Here is an 8,453-nt window from a genome sequence, read left to right as displayed (position 1 = left end):
CCCCACCCCCACCCCACCGGGGAAGGGGTAGTACGCTCGCACCCGGCGCCCGCCACAGAGATACGCGGTTTTCCTGTTCCGCCTGCTGGGGTGGGAGTGCGATCGGCTGAGATAGGCAATGCCGCTGCTGTCGTCTGGTTTGGAGCCGCACCTTACCCCTGACTGAGCTTGCAACCCTCCTCCCCTACCCGCTCCTCTCCCTCAAACCAAAGTGGGGGTGGGGGTAGGGTTAGTTAATTTTGTCGTTATTTGTCAGGGTGCGATCTGGGGTACTTTTCGGTGCAGATAGTCTCAAGACTGTCTCTACCAAAATAGAAATGTGTGGTTTTAGACACTGATGCACTATCGCATGTCCTTCCCTTCCCAAGCGGACCCTTACTGCCAATAATCCCGTGTGTGTCCGTGAGAAACGTACCCCTTGCTCCTCGCTTCCATTTTACACTCTTCCCAAGACTGTCTCTATTTTTAAAAAAATTCTTTTAGAGATGAGCCGAAACCAAAACACATTATCATCATCATCACGATTATTAAATGTTTTCAACTGACCGCGCCGTGGTGGCTTTCCCCTAATTATGACATTGGTGGGTGGGGCGAGCGCGCCGTGCTGCTGTGTACTACGCACTGCCGCACGCGGGCACGGGCAACGCTTTCGCGTTTCTATTCGGAATACGATGAGGTGAGCAGCCGGTGAGTCGGGTGAGCCGCGGTGGGCCGGTTATGGGAAGAAATCAGCTCCGCCATCCTTCATATTCACCAATTATGCAGCGCAGGCTAGGCTCCCGTGCAAGCTGCTGCGTACTGAAAAAATATTTTTTGATAAAATTAATACAAAAAAAAAAAGAAACATGCAAAAATATTTAAGTTTTTGAATCTTAAATTGACTGAAAATAATATTACTTTACGTGAAGACGGGCCAGGGAAAAATACTTATTTGGCACCTCACCAGAGTTGGTTTTGGTTATCTCGTATTTAGTTTGCTGGTGACTGCCGCGGCCTTCCGCCACTACCGCCACCATAAGATGCGGTGGCCGTGATGGCGGCCTGCTTCTGACTTCTGGCGAGGAACGCCGTTTGTCGTCCCGTCCTAAAGGTCTGTCGTCTGGAGCCGGCAAAGAGAGAGAGAGAGGAGGACCAAACGAGAAATAATACAAATAAAAGCTTTTGCCGAGTTTTTCGTGCGGCCTGGGCCGACTTCGTGGAAAAACTGTGCAGAGCTGACCCGGACCGCCCCACCCCGGCGACGTGTGCTTCCGGGCGACAAAAGACAAACCCAAACTGCGAGACGAGGTGGAGCCACTGGAAAAAAAATATTACAAATAAGAATCTTACTTTTGCAAAAGCCATTGGGCGCGGCTCTGCTGTATATTGTTGTGTACTGTAAAATATTAAATTCAGCAACAGATTTAAAATGTAGATTAGAAAAACAGGGAAAACACAATTGAAAACCACAATGTTTTTGTGAAGTTTAGAATGAGTACTGTAAAACACAGTTTAAAACTTGAGAAGGACGACGTCAATATTTGCAATGGTCCGACAGGCTTCTTTCGTTTACTGTGCACAGGGGGCCGCAGGGGCCATGAAACCCTGGGCTTATTGCTGCAGGAGGCAGGAGGCATTGCTGGAAATTGCAAATGCCTACAGAGGGCCTCTCCCTCCAAGATTTTGGGCTTAATTTTGTTGGAGGCTGTAGCCCGTTCGAGGGCGGCGCTTGTCGTCAGCAAGGCGTGAGATCAAGACCTGTGTCCTGGAGGATCCTTATTTGGATCTCCTCGAACTTCTGCGGCATCCTTTAGTCTACTCGAAGGCTAATGTTTTGGTTGCCTGGAGGCTTTTGTGTTTGGATGTTCCTTTGGTCTCCTGGAGGCTGTGTTACTACCTCGACAGGTTGCTGTAGCTTCTGGACCGCAAGATGATGGTCTCGCTGGGCATCATCTTACCCCCCTCATCTCCTTTCCCGACCTGCCTTGGGTTCGAAAAGAAGAAGAACGAAACACAACAAAGGGAGGGGGAGCGCCCCCCCCCCTCCTCCCCTCACGTACCGCCCCTGATCCTCTGGTCCGGTGGAAAAGGGGGGGGGGGGGCTTGATAGTGGATGGGAGCACGGACAGGTTGGTCGAGAAAAGAGGGGGAGGCCGGACCCCACCTGAGCCCTCTCCGTGATGACGAGTTGGGGGTCGTATTCAAGCTAAGCTACCTCCAGAGCTGCGGGGTGTTCTGTTAACACACTACGCTTCATTTTCGTCTTACTACTATTAGTGTCTAGCGAATTTCCTGATAAATTTGTCGCCGTGGGTAATATTTCTGCTCATGAGGCCAAGTTCATCCTTTAATGAAAGGGAAACATAAAAATGGTACCCCATACCCCACCCTCTACAAAATGTATACGTAATTAGTTTTCGTCCCCGCCGACGCGGCCCAGCACTGTAAAAATGAATCTACTCTTTGAAACTGTCAACTTTATAAACACAGTTTTAAAATGTTAAATTTTCGTTGCGAATTGCAAGGTGAAGGACCCAAAATTGCAGTTCTAAACTGTAAGTTAAATGTACGACGGCGATTTTTACATTGATGTCTAGGCCTTTTTTAACAGTGAGCCCAGCACGAGTTTAGCCGGGCGCCAGTGTAAACAATACAGCAGCACTGCCGCTGGCACTCCCTAGAACGGGTTGGGGAGGGGCGGGGGGGACGCAGGTGGCTCGGAGGGGGAGGGAGGCGCTCGACTTATCAATATCACATAGGCACCAATTAAGAAAGTGGAACAAAGGGAGAATAGTAGGAGGCAGGAATGTCCAATCAGAGAGGCCTTCTGAGTGGACTGGGCGAGGCGCACTAGAGAGGGGGCGTCCTCATGGAGGTCTTTTTAGGGGTACGGCTACATGGGGAGAGGGTTGTACGTTTTTGAAGACCGGGGGGGGGGCAACTGAACAGTTTCAGTGAGGCCGGCGGCCTTGTCTGATAAAACTGCCTATTTTCAGCCTCACCGATCGTGTAAAGATGACCACCTAAAGCAAGTCTTTTACCACTTTATTGTTTTCATAATTTAGCTGGTAGATTGGCCGTGCGCGTCTGTCAAAGGCCAGTCGCCGCGACACGGGCACTGTGGTCGGGTTTCTCAAGTGATTCGCGAGGCCAGTGAATCAGGGGATTAGTGTCCGCGTGGTCCCGCGGGTCCCCGGGTCCCGCTACCACGCGCCCGCGCCCGCCAGCGAGCGTCCTATCGCCTTGGGCCCGCGAGTCGGGCGGGGCGGTCGCTGACCCATCGGGCCGAGGCTTATTATTATTATTATATTCTAAACTTTCCTATCGCCTGCTTCTTGTATGAAAACGTGCGAACGACACACTGTCACAGCGGTTAAAAAAGCGTTTCTTCGGAAACATCGCGCGCGTGTGTGATACACAGTACAATGCTAACCTCTTGGCGCTCTTATCGCTCTAATGTACGCGTCAATCGTTATCAGTGACTATGTACACGTATCGACTTGATGAGGGCGGCAAAACTCGGTCTGTATATGCACAGGTAAACAGAGCACGGCCACAAGAAATTTAATATTTTTCAAATACATATTTTAAGAAAAAATGTTCAAAAAATTGTTGTTGGCAATTTCATATTTTTTTCTGAGTAGGTAAAACTCGTTCAAATTTCACTGCCAAAACGTAAAATTTTCCGATTTCCGATTTTTTCTTAAAAAATTAAAGAGGGAAAAGTTGAAAAAATGTCCCCAAAATTTTTGGATCCGTAGCCCTTCTCCTTACCCCTCGCCTGGAGAAGGGTCGGCCAGTACGTCGCGGGTGTCTCTCGTTGTACGGGTGCCGGACGATGAGGAGTCATCAGAGAGGCCCGCTTGGTTCGGTCAAGGAGCTTCAAAACAAGGATGGAGAGTGGGGAGGTAGGCCTGATGACGGGGGAAAAATAATACTTTAAAAAATAATAAAATGTGAGGGATTTTCAAATTAAACCTGTCGTAATTGGAAGGGAAGGGAAGGTAGTTGGGGAGGGTGCGTCTGTCGTGTTCCGCTCTTATGTGAGAGCTCATCCCTCATCTGTAAAAATGTGCCTCTGGACCCCATTTAGGTCGTTCAGAAGAGACGCGCGGTGGCGGACTCCCTGAAGTCTGAATAGCAGGCTGCAGGGGTTCCACGAGGTGCCGGAGGATCTAGAGGTTGGCGTTGACGACCCCAGAGCAGCCTTCTTCAGGTGCGGGCGAGAGGATCTCAAAGATCTGGAGGAGCTTTTTGGCTGCCTTCCCAGCGAGTCTGCTTGAGAGTCGAGGATCAGGATCAGGAAAGGCCTGGCTGGAGGCTGAAGGTAGGCGATGACTTCGTGTCACGACACGGGCCGGGCGCTCGGCGGCGAGGCGGTGCAGGCCGAGGGCCGAGCTGTCTGGAGGAGGCCTTTGGGTATGAAGCAGGATCTTGCGGGTCTGGACCAGGTCTGGACGGCCGAGCATCAGGATCTGGAAGGCCTGGCTGGAGGTAGGCGATGACGTCGTGTCACGTCACGGGCCGGCCGCACGGCGGCGAGGCGGTGCAGGCCGAGCTGGCGGCCGCCGGGCTAGCCGCGCCGGGTAGGCGCAGGGCGTGCTGAGTGTCTGACTTGCTGACTGACCGGGCTGCCTGCCTGCCTGCCTGCCTGCCGGGCTGGCGCTGGCCGCCGCCTGGCGCACGGCCCCGGCTGGCTGGCGGCCTGGGCTGCCCGGCTGGCTGGGGCCTACAGCGTTGCCACTTTGCCACCTGAGCCGCGGCGCGCATAGCCAGCCGCGGTGGGGCTCACCGTGCCCCACACGCCCCGCCCCGCCCCACCCCGCCCCACCCCGCCCCGCGCTGAGCCACGACGGCGGTGGTGGGACGGCCGGACGGCCCGGTCGCCCGGTGTAACTTCTTACACCGATATGGCGATCGTAAATCGGTGTTATTCGCTGGACGGTCCGGTCCGTCCGGAGCAGCAAAAGCCGCGGCTACAATAGGACCCCCCCCCCCCCCCCCCGGGGGGGGGGGGGGGGGGGGCTCGGCACAACAGAGAGGGGAGGCTGGCTGACTCAGGAGGAGGGTCGGAGAGGAAAGCCCTTCGGGATGAGGACAGGTTTCGTGTGGCGTGGCGCAGGGATTGGAGGGGGGGGGGGGTATCTAGGCATCGACGACGATTGCCTAACCTGAGAAAAGGGGTGAGTGTACCCCAACAGTAAATGGGTATCGCGTATGTGCTTTAAAACAGCATTGCACAAGTCATGAACATTGAACTGTACTACATTCTTGTTAATTTCTATGGTGTCAATGTTTTCGGCTTTGACTTGTCAATTCAACGTTTTCCGTCTTTTTAAAATCGATCACAACAACCGAAATAGCGGCGCAATAACCTTTCCCTGGAGGCGGCTCTATGAGAACCCAGACCGGGCGTGACCCATTTCAGGGGACTCTATACGAAACCACTTTTCTTATCGTGAAGCCCACCTTTCTTTCTCTCTGATAAAGGTGTGCTGTGTGTTTCTACTTAAAAAAAGGAAAAAAACACGACTGAAATGTGTACTTAGGAATTAAGTGTACTATGTACAGTTAAAATTAGCTGTGCGTACAGGGTTGTCGCTGTGCATTGTGTCAAATCTTGTGCGAAAGTAGAGAAAAGGTACAGAATTCTCGAACAGGATGTTGTACAGGATGCTTACAGATGTACTTGTATGTAGTGCCCATTAGGCTCCATGTTAAAAAATCCCTGTGCTCCGTACTTATACTGGGACCACGCTAGGAAAGAGCTTGGCGTTGCTGCAGCGGTGGCTCGCCGGCTCGCCTACCTGCTTCCGAGGGTCCATGCGACAGGGTGGGCGGGACCCGAGCAGGTCAATGAGTTGCGGCGGTAGCTGAGGAGGCAGTAGTTAAGAAGAGCTCCCATAAGCCAGGCTTGTTCCTAGTTTGGTCCCAGTTATAAAACACCGTACTTAGCAAGGATGAACGTGAAACGGGTTGACCATTAAAGTATTCGTCAACTTCCTGTGCTTATTTCAGACAGTGCCCGTCGGAGTAAATGAGTATACTAGCCCGCACGCATGGGTGCGAGCGGGTTTGCCTATCGTCCCTAGCCATGGCGCCTTACGGCCCCGTGAGAATAGGCAACCAGCCCGTATATGCATTTGCTACTTCTGCTAAGGTCTGTGTAAGGTCTAGTTCTTCACCAAAAAAATAAAAACTGAGTCCCTCAGTTAACGGCAGTTTTAATCTCTGTTAATTGGGATGACGGTGGTATACAGTTAAATCTTGTGCTCTATCCTGCTACAGCTTACGATGAATTTTAACAGTTTCGGACTGTACTTTCGTAACGCACACCGCAGGTTAGAGCACAAAACGAACTAACAGTGAAAAACTGTTATTAATGCTGTAGATTTCTTTATACATAGTGGCATCATACGTACCGAGTCTGAAGGCTGATACTCTCCAGTGTTGCGGGTTTGCATACCCAAGGGGCTATGCCCCGGCAGTATCGGGTAGGCAAACCCGCAACTCTGTGGTGCATTTCCTTCACAGACGGTACAGGTTGGCGGCGCACGGACACCTGACATTTTTATCCGAGACAATCGACGTGAACCGGTGTGAACGGTCCGATCCAGTCCTCCGCTGCAGTTTGGGCTATCGCAATGAGAGCGCCGTCTACACCGGCCGGCTCTCACGCCCCCGAGTGCAGTGTGTGCCTGTGTGGGTGTTTTGTGTTGACGAATGTATGGGATGGCCCGCCACAGCGCTCCTAGAATGAATTGGCGGAGCTGTCTTTGTCCGCCTTTTTATCTTTTCTTTTGGACTGTGGAAAGAGGGGGGGGGGATTGTTTGGGGAGGAGGGTGGCTCAGAGGCACTCAGAGGTGGAACCCCCATCCCCAGACTACACATCGGCTCACATCTATGCGGTCAGGACCTGTGCTGCTCCATTTATTTATTTTTTATCGTCATTTATTTTAGCCCTCCCCTGTAGGTACGATGAGTCATCGGCGATGTTGAAGGCGAAATCGTAGAAATAATAAAAAGAGTTGAATTATTCTGCTCTGTGCTGTAAGGGTGAGGTGGTCGTGGTTGCCCAGGGAGCGCGCTGGAAGAGGGGGGGGGGGGAGTCTCTCTAATCGCAGTCACCTTTACCTGAAGCATCATCCGACACTCTGTCTCCGACTGGTAATAAAGTACCGCCAAAGACAAGAAATAGAAAAATCATACTACAAAAATGCTTTTAAAGAAGTTCTAGAAACACTGTTCCTCTCCGTTCCTCTCTCAGGGAGCAAACCCGCGCGTTGCCCTCTGTCTCTTCTTTTCGTTATTTCTTCTCGTGGTCCACGTCGTTGCGGCCGTTCGCGGCGTGACGGGTGTGGCCAGCTTTGTGGGTGTCCTGCAGGTGTCCTGGAGGACCCTGCCCTGCGGCCTGACAGCAGGACTCAAAGGACCGGAGTTACTCGGCGCCCGTCCCGCCCCGGCCCCGCCCCTGTCCCGTTGCCTGCCCGAGCCGTGTCGTGCTCGATGGTCCGTTGCCCGGGTGCTCGTGTCCCCGCCGCGCCCCTGCAGTGTGTAGGAGTAGGAGCCGCCCCGCTCGCAGGTGTCCAGGAGGGTGTTCCGGGGGAATCAGGTGTATGTGGGGTGTGCTCAGGGTGTATGTATCAGGGCGATCAGGGGGAGTCTCGCGGGCCCCCAGGGTGTGCCTAGGAGGATGCTAGTGTCCCCCCGCGCCGCGGCAGCCTGGGTGTAGGAGTTGGAGCCCTCAGTCTCAGCGACGGCCGCCGCTCTACGGCGCCGTGGTGGTGGCGCCGCGCGGCGCCTGTCTAAAACGAGCCGAGAGGTCGCCGTGGTGCGGAGGGAAGGACTGCGCTTCGGCTCTGTGGCCGCCCCGCCGGCCCCGCCCCACGACGTCACTCCCTTCCCACCAACGCGTCTGCTTTCAGCTGGTGGAGTTGGCGTGGGTGGCGCCCGGGGGGTCGGAGCCGATGGCGGCGTCCTGGACACGGGTACCGCGTATACCGCGGGTACCTTGGTGGCGATGCGATGGCGGACCGTTCGGCCGGCCGGTCCGCCGGGCGTGGCGTGGCGTGGTGGTGCCGGGGAGGGCGGTGTGGAGGCGAGGCGAGGCCGCCGCGGCGAAGTTCAGCGGACGGCCTTCAAGCGGCGGCGTGGCTGCGGCAGGCTGCGCGCCACGCCCGCCGCGCCCCGCCGCGCCCCGCTACGCCGCTCCCCGCCGCTCCTCGCCGCGCCCCGCCACGCCACACCAGGCCTCGGCCCTTGTTGATGGTGTTCTCAACGAGAGGGAGAGAGGGAGGGAACTAAGAGAACTGAAAGAACGAGAATGTAAGAGCGCGCGCGAGTAAAAGAGAGAGATATAAATGCTGCCTGCTCGGTCTGGCCTGCCGTGTGGTGGCGCCCTTCTCCTCCTCTCCTCCTCTCCTCCTCCTCTCCTCCTCCTCTCCTCCTCTCCTCCTCTCCTCCTCCTCCGTCG

At 54.5% G+C, this 8,453-nt stretch overlaps 1 protein-coding gene across 2 annotated transcripts in view; it reads left to right on the top strand.

The window, feature by feature from the left end:
• Positions 1-8,453, top strand: part of LOC113213765 (transcriptional coactivator YAP1) — a 22,882-nt gene that overhangs the window by 6,479 nt on the left and 7,950 nt on the right. The window lies entirely within an intron of this gene.

This window comes from Frankliniella occidentalis, unplaced genomic scaffold (genome assembly GCF_000697945.3).
Source record: "Frankliniella occidentalis isolate FOCC.00 unplaced genomic scaffold, Focc_3.1 Scaffold25, whole genome shotgun sequence".
Taxonomy (NCBI): domain Eukaryota; kingdom Metazoa; phylum Arthropoda; class Insecta; order Thysanoptera; family Thripidae; genus Frankliniella; species Frankliniella occidentalis.
Note: the sequence above shows the minus strand (reverse complement) of the source record. Positions and strands in the feature narration are given on the sequence as shown.